A 14,599-nucleotide genomic window follows, 5' to 3' on the forward strand; every position below is an offset into this window, starting at 1 on the left:
ACCGGACTCTCTGAATATGGCGGACAATGAGGGCTGCTGAGAAGCCAAGGACAATGCCACTGGGTTTTGATCCTACTTCATGTTCTGGCTTTGTGGGAGCCTAGCCAGTTTGGATGTCCACCTTCCTAGACCAGGATGGAGCGGGGAGGACTTTGGACTTTCCACAGGGCAGGGAACCCTGACTGCCCTTCAGGCTGGAGAGGGAGGGGGAGAGGAGTGGGGGGAGGGGGAGAGGAGTGGGAGGAGGGGGAGGAAAAAGGGAGACGGGGAGGGAAATGGGAGGCGGGGAGGAGGCGGAAATTTTTTTTTCAATAAAAAATTATATTACAAAAAAAAAGAAAACTGAAAACTGACATTCACAGTGCTGGCAGTCGAGAGATGCAGAGCCCACAGTCACCTTTGAATGTTCGCAGGCACCATGCAATCTTGCACGTGTTGTCTTGTTCACAACAACAAGGATATCTGTTTCGAAGAGTATTCCTGTTTGAATTTCAAAGCCTTACTGCAGCAGGCTCCTGTTTCATTTCGCTCTTGCTCTGCTGTGCTTTTTTTTAAAACTTCTCAAAGAGTTGATCAACGCCGTTCTCCTGCCGTTTTTTAAAGACTTAAACATGTTTCATTTGCCTGCCCCTTTAATTTTGCCCCAACTCAATGTGAATCCCATCATTTATCTCTTTACGTACTTCATTCTGAACGTTTATTGAAATCCTTTCCAAATTCCCTCTCGTTTTTCGATTTTAGTATGTCGGTTGTTATGATGCTATGGTTGTTCTTAATTTCTGATACTACATTTTTTGAGTTCTTAGAATTCTACCCTTTTAATGTATTTTACAGATCTTGGCTGAAGATTTCAATCCATTTTATTGACAATAATGCTATTATTTGGATTTCGTGCTTAGTTTTCAGTTGTTAGTTCATTTCTTTTTCAGGTACCCACTTATAATAAGCTGTAGATTTTATTTTGATATTAGGGTTAAGTCATTTCCTTCCAGGGAGAATTTTGTTACTTGCTAACAAGCAAGCAAACAAATAAACAAAAACCCCATGACTGTCTGCTGCTGCAGTTCACTTAGCTGCCACCTGACACAAAACTGGGACTAACTGCTGGGGTAAAGACTTCAGAGACCCTAAGTTGCCAGGTCTCTAAAAGTCCAGTGACATCTTTCTACACTGTGAGCTCTTTGCTATCATGGGATAACTTTATTTTTAAAAAAAAATTCACGCTTTCCTAGGTATCGTAAATGGAATTTTGATGCAGTTTAGCTAATATTTCATTGCTAGGAAACTAGTTTACTTTTTTAATGCTTAGTTTGTTATACAATTGTTATCTTCTTCCCTAATATTTATGAAATAAAAAATCCTTGAAATCTGCCTTCCAAGATTTTTACACGGGCCTCATTAGCAGCATATATTCTGTACCTGTCGTGTTTCTCTTATTTTATTGTATTGCTGTTGTTCAGCCACATCTTAGGGCCCCATTCTTCACTATTTGCTTCTTGTATATGAGAATCCCATGCCTCATGTGAAGTGGTCCAATTAAAGGCATATTTTTTCTTTGTGGGAGGGGGTATAAGTTCTCATTCAGTGTTTACAGGTTTGTTGTGGCTGAAATGAAAACATAAAAGAAGCAAGAGCTGTGACATCGTGGAAGAAGCCTGAAAACCACCAAAAGCCAAGGTGGTTCCAACTAACTTGTGTCGATTTCAATAGGTGTACCTAGTGTGTGGAAAACGCATGCTCGTTGCCGGGAAGTTCTTCACTCAATCCCTGACCTACTAATATGGATTATTTCCCTATGTATGCTTAGACTGCAGAGAGTTATTCTGGTTCCACGTTATAAATAAGAGTGTGTGGAAGTGTTGGTACAGAAATATAAAAAGACTGAGCTAGTAATTCTTAGGGCAGAAGAGGAAATATTCCAGTTGAAAGTCTCACTTTACTCATAAGAAATTTAAGACCAGAAGGTGAAAATCCCTGGTGGAGGAGAAAAGCCTACAAAGATTGTACACTGCTGTAAGGTGCTGGACTTCATTGCTGCTTCCACCTCTGTCTTTATCACTGACGGAGCTTGTTTGTTGTCCTTCTATTCCCCATCTCCCATCCTCACCCCTCCTTCTCCTCCCTCTCCTTCTGGTCCTCTTCTCCCCTCCACCCATTTTCCTCTCCCCATGCCCTTTCCTCCTTTCCTTCTCCCCTTCACCTCCACCTTTCCCTGTCCTTTCCCTCCAACACTTCCCTTCACCCCATAACCTCCCTTCCTTCCCCCACCTCCCCTGCACTCTCCTTCCTCCCTCCTCCTCTTCCTCATTTATTTCACTCTGTCCTCTCCCCCTCACTCCTCACTTCTTCCTTCCCTCCTTTTATTCCTTCCTTCCTTCCCTATCCTTTCCTTTTTTTCTTTGCTGTGGGAGAATACTCTTGTACCCTGTAAAGATTTGCCACTCATATTGGTTTAATAAAACTCTGATTGACCAGTAGTCAGGCAGGAAGTATAGGTGGGGCAACCAGACTAGGAGAATTCTGGGAAAAGGAAAGGCTCAGTCTGCAGTCACCACCCAGACACAGAGGAAGCAAGATGAAAATGCTGAACTGAGAAAAGGTACCAAGCCACATGGCTAAACATAGACAAGAATTATGGGTTAATTTAAGTTGTAAGAAGTAGTTAATAATAATCCTGAGTTAATAGGCCAAACAGTATACAATTAATTAATATAAGCCTGTGTGTTTATTTGGGACTGAATGGTTGTGGGACAGGGCAAGACATAAACTTCCATCTATACTTTTTCCTTCTTTTTTTTTAAAAAAAAATTTTTTTGAAGCAGGGTTTCCCTATGTAACTCTGTCCTTGAACTATGTCCACCAAGCTGTTCTCTTAACTGTTTTTAGTCCAAACCAGCCTTGGCCTTATTCTGTTAAGCATGCTGGCCTTGAATTTAAATCCTTCTTCCTCAGCCTTTTGAGTATCTGGGTTTGCAGGCCTGTGCCACCAGGCTTGATTTGATAGCATTTAATTGAGTTCATGTTGCCTATGTGTCATCGGAATATGGGTCTACAGATTTCACTCTCCCTCCTTCCCTTAATTATTATATTCTTTTTCCCCTCCCTCCCTTCCTTCCCACCAAACGTCCCTGCTTCCCTTTCCTCTCCCTTCTCCCTGCTTCCTTTTTATGCTTCTTTTGACAGGATCTCCCAGTGTACTCTAAATTAGCCCCAAATCTACTATTCTTCTGTCTCAACCTCCTTAGTACTCTAGTTTTCTTTTGAAAAATATCTTTAGTGGTTAAGTAGGGATCATAGGGACTCTTGGAGACTGGATGGACAATTAAGGAACCTGTGTAGGTTTGACCTAGGTCTTCTGCATGTGGGTTATGATTGTGTAATTTGGTGTCCTTGTGGGAGTTGGGTGTCTCTGACTCCTTTGTCTACTTTTGGGTTGCCTTATCCAACCTTGATATGAGCATATGTGACTAGTTTTTTATTTTTTCAAGACATGGTTTCTTTACATAACCCTGGCTATCCTGGAACTCATTCTATATGTCAGGCTGGCCTCGAACTCACAGAAATCCTCCTGCCTCTGCCTCCCAAGTGCTGGAATTAAAGGCATGTGCCGCCACCACCCAGCCACTTAGTCTTACTGTAACTTGTTTTATCATGTTTATTGACATCCCTAGGCCTGCTCTTTATTGAAGGGAAATAGAGGAGTGGCTCTAAGGGAGAGAGGACATGGAGGCATGACTGGGAGGAATAGAGGGAGGGGAAGCTTCGGTCAGATGTATCGTATGAGAAAAGAATAAATAATAAAAAAGATCTGATTTAATTGCACATCTCCAGGTAGCTGTGTATTTGTACTCTGCATGACTAATATGTGGTTCATTAATGTCACTCTTGCTGACAATATTTCAGAAAAATTGATGATTGTCAAATTAAGAAAAATTGTGTTTGCAACCAACAAGTGTCTTAAAGTCGTACTTAACATCATGTACAAATAAAAACCTTTCAAAGGAAAAGAAAATGTCTTTTGTGGCTTTGAGCACCTGCTGCTCTTGCAGAGGACCTGGGTTCAAATCTTAGCACCTGCATGGTGGCTCACAACCATGTGTAATTCCAATTCTAGAGCATCTGGCCACCAAGGGCACCAAGCATGCATGTGGTCCACATACATACTTGAAGGCAAAACACTCATTTATATAAACTAAAATAAATTACTTTTAACCATTTAGTTTTGTTATAAGGATCTTTCTGGCTTTATAAAGGAAGTTTGGCAAAGTTCTTTTCATTATAATGTTTAAGAATGGTTCCAGAAAACTGCTCTTCTTTAACTGCTTTGTAGAATTCAACTGTAAACCGTCAGGTTCAGAACATTTTTTTTGCATAAATGTTTCTGAATACTGCTAGTTGTGCTTTCTATTGCTTCTTGACTCAAATTTTGTAGGCTGCATCTGTTCATAAATTTACTCATTTCTTTTAGGTTTTCCATTTTGGGCTATATAATCATTCATAGTATTCTCTTTGGCTCATTTGTATTTCATTTCTATTGTATCCTTTTTCATTTTTTCTTTAGCTAGTTATTTGTCAGTTCTTAGGTCTTTGTTAGTATAGTTAAATATTTATCAGCTATATCCTTTCAAAACCCAAATTTTTAAAAATTAATCTTTTTACCATGTATGCCTTCTTTTATTTTATTTATTATTAATTAATATTTTGATTTAATAACATACCAACCACAGTTTCGCCTACCTCATCTCTTCCTGTCCCTCCCCCACCTTCCATGTAACCCCCCCCAACCCGCTCCTCCTTCTCTGTTCAGAAAAGGCAGGCCTCCCATGGATGTCAACAAAACATGGCATATCAGGTTGAGGTATGATTAAGCTCCTCCCCTTGTATTAAGGTTGAATGAGGTAAAGCAGTATAGGAAATAGGTTCCCAAAAAGCCTGGCCAAGTGTTAGGGACAGGCTCTGCTTACACTACTAGGAACCCCACAAAGTGAATTTAAATTGATCTTCTACATTACTTTTTAAATTTTTGTTTTTATTTGTGCTCTATTCTTTAAAGTTTCATTCTACTGACTTTGAATTTGGTTTGTTGTTTCTTTGTTTTTAATTATTGTTTTTTGAAGCTATGTTGAGTGTAGCTAATCAATGTGTGCTTATAAACACATATTCCAGAACAAAATGATGAGAAAATCTCTCTCCAAGAAAAGGAGGGAGGCGGCTGGAGAGATGGCTCAGAGGTAAAGAACACTGACTACTCTTCCAGAGGTCCTGAGTTCAATTCCCAGCAACCACATGGTGGCTCACAACCATCTGTAATGAGATCTGGTGCCCTCTTCTGTACTGTAGGTAGGATACATGCAGGAAGAACCCTGTATACATAAAAATAAAAATCTTTAAAAAAAAAAGAAAGAAAGAAAAGGAGGGAGATGGGAGTTCTTCCAAAGAAAGTTGTAGTAAGGAGAACCTTCATGATGAACATCATGAGGACAATCTTCTATCTCCACAATCCAGGACAGTGATGGAAGCATTCAGCTAAATGATGACTATGGTGACCCTCAAATACTGTAGTAAGTAATATAGGCAAGCTGTTTGGCATGTAGATTCCCTTGATATTGTACAAGCTTCCCACTCTGTAATTTTTCTCTTATTTCAAAAATATTGAGCCGTGATGGAAGTCCTACTTCGAGACCTTAGAGTGAATTTATCGGTGTTTTAAGTGTTTATCAGTGAATTAAGATTGGTCTTTTTGAGTGGTCTTGTTGCAAGTCTAAGTATTTATAGATAGCTCTTTCTGTCAATGTCTCCACAGCAACTCTTCTGCTTTCCAAGTCCAAGAGGATGATGGTACATGTTATACTGAATGCCAAGAGATAATTTTTCCAGAGGATGAATTGAAGGAAAGCATAGAGGATGGAGCCTTAGAGGGCTGGCTCAAGATCATGGTGAGTGTACTCCTAGGGGACTAGTGTGCAAGGAAGTCAGGTCAGGTGGCATTACCTTGGTCACATCTAAGGGGAGATTCAGAAAAAGGAATAAAAAGATAGCAGGCTGGGTACAAGAAGTTAAGGTCACAGGAGGAAGGCAAAGGTGGCAGTAACTCCAGAGAGCATGGAGAGGCCCCCACCAGTTACTTCTGTATTGCTCAAACTGAGATTTTGACAATCGTTTCAGAAAGCCAGGGAAGTCCTACATTGTTTAGATTCAACTGGAAGTTCACCAAAGCTTATAAAAGTGAGGTAAGTTTGAATAACTGGGTTCTAATGTTTGGAATCTAAACATTGAAATATAGAGAAGGGAGAATTTAGGATAGCCACAGAGAGAAAGAAACAAACTTGGGAAAGAAAGAAACAAACGTGGGAAAGAGGGAGAGGAAGGGGAGAAAGGAAGGAATAAGAACTTATGCCAGTTGTCTCTACAATTTTTTTCAAAGAGTAAGTCAGAATAAAACATAATATTTTATCTGTTCTTAATACCATGTTTATTTTCCCTGTTCCTTGTTTTTGCCCCCAGATTCCAAATGGGAGAAAGTGCAGCAAGATGTGGATAGTAGATTTAGTCCAGAGCCACTGCAGTGTGTCCTTCACACCTATTGATGTAAGAGATATCATTGACTCCAAGGGAAATAAAGAGAGGCCAGGGTCACTGCAGGGTGCTTGCCTCCAGCATCAGTGCTGTTGTCTTCATTCCCTATAGTTCCGGCACACCAGAAACGAGATGGGACTCTTTGTACAAAATGCTAGAAGTGCCTTTGAATTGAAGAATATAAACTACCAGGTAAGTGATGAGGAGGTTGCTTTGTTTCGTTTTGTTTTTTTGAGACGGGGTTTCTGTTTGTAGCCCTGGCCTGGCCTGGCTTAGAACTCACTCTGCAGACCAGACTGGCCTCAAACTCCTAGAGATCCACCTGCCTCTGCCTCATGTGTGCTGGGGTTAAAGGTGTGCGCCACAACCACCAAGCAGAAACAAACCATTCTTAAGGGCAGGGTGCATGCCCAGTCCTAGATAGCCAACATTGGCATCATAAAGTCATGACATGGATTTTCTTATAATTTTATAAAATTTAATTTATAATTTTTGTCTTATTTTTACTATATGTAACTTATTGTGTATAACTATATACACATACACACATTTATAATCTTATATATTCATACACATAATTCATGACCATAATTTAACTACTGTGATGAATCATAATATAAATAGATGATATGCAGATGATTTATATATGTATATCTTTTTAAAGATTAATATTTTTAATGTGTATTGGTGTTTGGTCTGCATGTATATCTATGTCAAGATGTTTGCTCTTGGAGTCAAAGACAGTTGTGAGCTGCCATGTTGGTGTTGGGAGTTGAAACTGGGTTCTCTGGAAGAGCAACAAGTGCTCCTAACCACTGAGTCCTCTCTCCAGCTCCATATGCATATCCTTTTACCCAACCTTTATACCTTCGTGTATATGTTATGGCTTCCGGCTTAGTGTTTTTAAGGAGTACCCAAGTGTGCGAATGAGTGGGTCTCTCTCTGTGTCTATATCTGTTTCTTCTCTATTTGGGGGCTCTTTTCCTCTGTTTGTCTGTTTCATCCTATTAAGGTTACTAGTTTTTGTTTTATCCTATATTGTATTATATAATTCTTCCTTAGAAGTCTGTTTGTTTTCTAATGAGAGACAGAGAAGGGGTGGGTCTGAACAGAAGGGGTGATTGGGAATAAACAGAAGTAGATGAAGGGGAAACTGTAATTAGGATATATGATGTGAGAAGGAAAGACCATTTTCAATAAAAGAGAAAGAATCACCTTATTAAATGTGTGAGAAAGAAGCACACATATTGCTAGATCATAAATTCAGTTTTCCCATTTAGGCATCAGATAATGGAAACATTGCTCAGTTGTAGAGTAGTTTATAGCATATGCAAGGTCCTGTGTTCCATCACCCATACCACAAAAAAATAATAACAATATAGTATTTGGAGAAATCCCTAGTTGGTAAAGCTTCAAGCAGAACAGCATAGATTATTGGGTGTGAAGCATTTAGTTGGATTGCAAAGGTAAGATGCATCTTCCCAAAGTCTCAATTGCATAACTGCATTTTCCCTGCCCGTGGCCATGTAATGGCCTCATCTCTGTGTGTAAAGGGGCTCTTCTCCTCTTTATTACACAGGTGCAGTTCTGGATGTAAACTGCCCTGCCTTACTGCCCCCTAAATGAAAGAAGACAAACAGGTCAAAAGCATTCTTTTTGGAGGGATACCTTGCTCAGCCTAAACATGGGAGTGGGAGAGGCGGGCCTTGGTCCTGCCTCAAAGTGAAGTCTCAGACTTTACTCACTCCCCTGGAAAGCCTTATCTTTTCTGAGGAGTGGATGGGGGAGTGGGGTGGTAGGAAGGTGGGAGAAGCCAGAGGATGGGAGGACGTGGGAACAGGGATAGCCATGTAAAATGAGAAAAGAAGAGACAGAGACCCACATTGGAGCACTGGACTGAGCTCCCAAGGCTCAGATGAAGGGCAGAATGAGGGAGAACATGAGCAAGAAAGTAAGGACCACGAGGGGTGCATCCACCCACGGAGACGGTGGGACTGATCTAATGGGAGCTCACCAAGGCCAGCTGGACGGGGACTGAACGAGCTTGTGATCAAACCAGACTCTCTGAATGTGGCTGACAATGAGGGCTGACTGAGAAGCCAAGGACAATGGCACTGGGTTTTGATCCTACTGCATTTACTGGCTTTATGGGAGCCTAGTCTTTGTGGAATGCTCACCTTCCTAGACCTGGATGGAGTCGGTGGGGCTTGTACTTCCCAAAGGGCAGGGCACCCTGACTTCTCTTGGAGAGCTACGGGGAGGGGGAATAGGGGGAGTGGGAGGGAAATGGGAGGCGATAGAAATTTTTAATAAATAAATAAATAATAGCTTAAAAATGTTTAAAAACCACAAATCTTCCTAGTACAACAATACCACTAGGTGGCACAATTGTATGAGCTGGTGGCCGGAGAGGGACTGTGGAAACCTAGAACATGTACATGCAGTATTTGCAGTACAGTTGTCAAGTCCCAATTAGGACTTTCAAAGATTATTATGCACTAAAATGATCATAATGCCCTTTTCTGTATGCAATTTAAAATTCAAGTAAAAATAAACCAAATAATTTTGTTCAAATGCCAATAGCTTCCCCAACACCCTCCCGATTGCAAAATTCTGGCTGAGGTCTTTGAAGTTGAACTCTACCCACGAAGCTAAAATTTCCTGAGGCTGTAAATGTGTGCTAACTACCTGCATAACAAGAACTCCAGTGCCTCTTGTTACTAAGGGTAGGATCAGGCTAGATGCTGCTATAGACCTTGGATGTGTTCCAGAAATTAGCCCTACTGAGTCACAGTATATTGGACCCTGTCAGAACCTGATAGCAGATGACTATATCCAGGCTCTATAGCTCTATAAATCTTGCTTCAGTCAATTTACATTGCTCCAACCAAAATGTACCTCGTCCCATGACTGAGAAACCTAGAAACTATTGTTACATACCTAAAAAGTCATACATGGCATTATATAAACAATCTTGCCAGGAACTCTGTTGCCAGGAACCTTACCTCCCACCTTCAGCACTCTTTTCAGTTGCTCCATGGTCCCTGGCCTTTCAAGACATCACAAAACAATACAACTTATATCCCCCTACTTAAAGGGAAACCAGCAGCAGACACATCCCAGTTTTTCCAGGACTTGCCTCTACAAATATTCTTATATGATTTTATGTCAGACCTTCTCCTCTGCAGAGGAAATCCAGTACTCACTACCAAATCAAGAACTCTCTTTCTGTCCAAGAGAACTTGAAGAGCAGATAAAACCATCCCTATTCTGCTAACTGTTAGTTTCTTAAATGAATCATAGTGGAACCCAGTGTGGCATAAACTTAGATTTCCAGTTTTCCTCCATATATTTACATCCAAAGGAGTAATCAAACACTCTGGTATCACAACTCCTGCATCTGAAAATGCCTTGAACCTTGCACAATACTTCAGCCATTCACAGAACCATGAACCAATCGCAGGGCCTTCTGTGCCACAGTTTCCTTGTTACAGCTTCTGTACTCCACGGAGTCTTTTGCTCAGGTTTCCGACCATAGCAATACTCCCTGGTACATAAGCAATTAAAACTGACAGTTTCTTAGCCGCCTTTTTACTGAGCCAGGGCATTTGTGGAAAGTCATGCAAAATAGCAATGTCTTTCCTTGAGAAATGGACTCATGAGAATCCTTAAACCTATAACGTAGTCTCTGCCTTCTACTGGGAACTTGATTAGTTTTCTAAGCTTCGCATTCTTCCAATGTCTAGGACGCCAAGGGGACTTCAGTTGGGATAAACAATGCACCAAAGAGTCATTTGTGTCTGTCAGGTAAACCTGAGGAAAAACACTTTAGGAGGGTGGAAGCCAGAGGAGGGTAGCAGCGCTGGTAGAGTTAACTCAAGCTAGATGGATGTTCCTATTCTACTCCCTGAAAACTATGCACACCATCAAAAGTGGCCATGCTGGACCCACACTTTGCAAGACTTAGGCATAATCTATTGCCTGACAACTCATGTTTGACCCCATTGTGCATACTTAAACATACTTAAGTACTTTTAGAGATTGCTCTATACCAAGCATCATTCTAAGCCTTTTCCATACAATCAATTTAATCTTTAACAGAGGAACAGTTAAGTGCTTGTGAAAACTATGAGCATTTACTTACATGTCCTTGCTGTTTGGAGTGATTTCTCTGTCTCTCTCTCAATCCTCATAAATGCAGAATGGAAAGGGTGTCATTTCCAAGAGCATTTTTACAGATGAGAAAGCAAAGGGACAGTTACTAACTTTCCCAAAGTTACATAGCTAGTGAGTGATAGAGCAAAAAATCAGAACTCAAATCCATTTGGCTCCAAATAGAGTTCACAGCTGGTTGGTGGTGGTGTGGTAGGATATCTGTAGTAATCCTTATGTTATTAGAAGAATTTCAGCATATCCCAAAGGAAATATCTTGGGAGTCCAACAGAAAGTATCAGTAATTCCAGGATGACTAGAAATTGTCAGGCATACAGACAAATGTGTTTGTTTAACACCATACAGCCAGTCAATGACTTGCATCAAATTTAACAATGTCTTATTCTATAATGGAGCTTGTGTACAATTATATTGTATAATGGCTGAGAACAGATATGTGTCGACCATAGTTCCCATTGGAAAAAAATAGGGCACAATGCCTGACAATGAATGTGACAATAAAATCAAATAGGTTCCATCTGGACTATTCTTGAAACACTGCCCCTTGCCAGTCAGCAACTAGCTACAGCATAAGACATGGTAACTAACAAATGAGGCACCCAACCCTTTATTGTTCTAATTTAACAGAATCTATCAAGTGGAAATGCAAATCCCACACCTGCCTTCTTTTGAGAAATTGGCAATTCTTCCTTCTGTAAGCAGAGCTTCCTTCCCCAGCACCTCTGAATTCCAACACTAGATGGCAGTGTTCTCTAAGCTTCTAACAGCTTAGATGGTTACTTTTGTTTAATGCCATTCCTATTTCAGGAGTCATAGGTCAAATTAACCATTTTTCCTACCAGCAAAAGAATATCCAGATGTTTCCCATGCTGTTCTAGCGTGTCTTAGTCAATATCTTGGCATTTTAACAATAACCTCGATCTTGTTCACTGACATCTGGATCGCCCCAGTATAGTTCAAATAGTGTGCATGCATATCATGTTGCAAAGTGTGAGCAAGATCCAACACGTATAGTGATAAAGCTGCACAGATGTGAGTCTTAAGGAAAACAAAATCTTCTTAAAGATACTGACCCATAAACTAAAAGTTAAAATCATATCGTAAGCACTGTGATTAGGTGAGTACTGGGTAGGATATCCATCTCAATACAGGGATTCAGGATATCCTTCTGGAGACCACACACTAAAATCTGAATCTTAAAGAATGGACATATCTTAACTGGGGAATAAACATGTTTCAAAAACGGGTAGAAAAGAATAGATTGAGCAGAAAAGTGTGGTGATTGAAGAGAATGATGGGGCCTACACAGCAGGTGTTACTCACAATGATAAAAGACAATATAAAGTGCAGGATTAGGTAGAGTTCAAGTCAGGGATGCAATATAAATATTGAAACCAGGAGTGAAAACGTGAGGCCATTTATTCCTCCCAAGTATATCTTGAAATGAGAACATTCTTTAACTAGCCTTAAGAAGACATGACCTCTACATTTCTCACCACCATAGAGTACACTTCTTCATAACATTGACAATCATTTATTGAGACTGTCTTAAGTACAGAGAATGGTATACAGCAAGAACTCTATACAGTCAGCACTATGATGTTATTGTCATCCTCAGTTTTCAGAGGAGGAAATTGAGGTTCGGAGAGTTTAAATGACTTGCTTACAGTTGTGAACAAGTGACAGTGCTGGGATTTTCACAGTAGTAGAGAAATGCAGAAGGGGTTAATTGACTGAGCCAATAGACATGGAATTGACAGTGATGGCCGAGACTTTCAAGAGAAAATAATACCTAAACAGGGTTTAGTAACAATAATGATAATAGTAATGAAAATATTTAATATCTTTTGTAACATATGTTGTGTGCTAGACTGTCTGTAATGTCTAAGTAAGCATTACCTCATAGTCCGTACAGCAATCCTGTACAGAATGAATAATTATCATTCCTATTTTGTGGATACTGAGGAACTGAGTGGTTTCAGTTTCGCCCAATAACATATGTCTTGTAAGTGCTGATGATGGATTTAAAAGCAAGATTGGGGGCATTTGGCACAGGAGAGCTGAATAGCAAGGAGACAGAGCATGACCCAGAATGGAAGATGGAGAATCACAGCAAGTGGAGATTTCTGGGTTGTGAGGTGGGGACGGTGGGGACCTTGGGATTGTGAGGCTGGGGAATTGCAGAAGATCTACATTGTGAAGACCTTAAAGTACCCCACAGTTAGACGAAGCAAAGGGAGGTTTAAAACAGAGCAGACCTAATCCTCTCATGATGGTTGCCTGCCTTTCTCTTTTAAAGTTTCTTTTTTTTATTTTCGTGTGTGTGCACACGCATATTTATACCTGTGAGTATCCCCAGAGGCCAGAAGAGATGGCAGTGTAGAAACTTACCCCTTAGATGGGCACCAATGACACAGAGACAGAGAGGCTAGTGAGGGAAATGAATACGATGAAATACAGTAAATACTTATATAAAAATGTTATAATAAAACTTATTCTTGTACAGTTGATGCACATTGATTAAATAATAGACTGTTAAAAACCAAACAAGCTCAACTAGGACTCGCCAATGGGGAAAGAGGAGGCAACCTTTGCTCTCCATCCCTTTATGGGCCAGTGAACTATGAGGAAAGCAGGTGCGGACTGAGAGCAGGAAACACAGACTCTTGTAGTGAGGCTTTGTTCTATTTTATTTGCTTGCCACACAGGGGCACTCAACTCATTTCCTGTGTCATTATTTCTCAGACATAAAGCCTGACATTTTCATTAAGACTTACCGTATCTATGTCATAAAATTAAATTCCAAGAGAGAGACACAACCTGATGGTAATAAAAACACAACCCAAGACTGGAACATAATGGGAACCTCACAAACATGTGTCATATGCTTTCGTGAGTAAAATATCAACCTCTCTTTTTCTAGATTCCCAGGCAGCATAAGCTAGTAAAATAGTCATAGAAGATCTAGCTATATCCCCCAAGGGCCCAAATCACTTAATTTTCTCTTCAGACTTCAAGAGTTTCCAAGAAAATAATCATTCAACCATTATTGCACTGAGTGATAAAAACGTGCTTGTGCCTTTATAATACAGAATGGATGGATCAGGACTTGGTGATTTTTGAGGTTTAAGTGCATGCTCAACAGTGTTAATTATAGGGAGGAGGCTACTTTATTTTATTAATGATAGTCTAAACATGTCTGCTTAGAATCTCTTTATGACAAGACTGTTTTCTGCCAAGAGTGTTCTACCAGGAAAAAATGTGAGACAAGTAAAATAAATAAGCATGAAGCGATGAAGGCTAGAAAAAGTCATTTCAATGGAGGCGGGAAGGAGAACACGAAGTTTACTGAAGCATGTCATAATCCCTTAGGCCCAACTTTATTAAGTCTCAGTTATTAAACCAAATTAACAATATGAATTGTTCTGTGTAATGGCTGAGCACATACATTCTAGAATTAGTCTACCTGAGATTAAATATTGACTATTCTTTGTCTTCATGCCCTCCTTAAAACTTTAGTCAATTGCCCTCGTTGTGCTTCCCCTGTTCCTTATGGTTATTAACTGACTCCTACTAGATTATTAGTTCATAAATAAGACAAAAGGTCATGTAGTAGGTTCTACATAAACATGTTTTTGAGTTGAATAGAGCTGTTAGTTTCCTGATCATGGACAATTTGCTGTTGTGCCTCTGGTTCTCCCATGTGTTAATTGAAGATGATGGTTAAGACTCACTTAACATGATTTTGGGAAGGCATCTTTCAAAAGTTATAGTGCCCAACACCTAGAAAGCCTTCAAAATAGTGGCTATTATTATAAAGGAAAGTACCTGGGCAGGCAGTATACTGAAA

Source organism: Alexandromys fortis, unplaced genomic scaffold, assembly GCF_014885135.2.
Source record: "Alexandromys fortis isolate MF-2015 unplaced genomic scaffold, M_Fortis_MF-2015_v1.1 scaffold_200, whole genome shotgun sequence".
Taxonomy (NCBI): domain Eukaryota; kingdom Metazoa; phylum Chordata; class Mammalia; order Rodentia; family Cricetidae; genus Alexandromys; species Alexandromys fortis.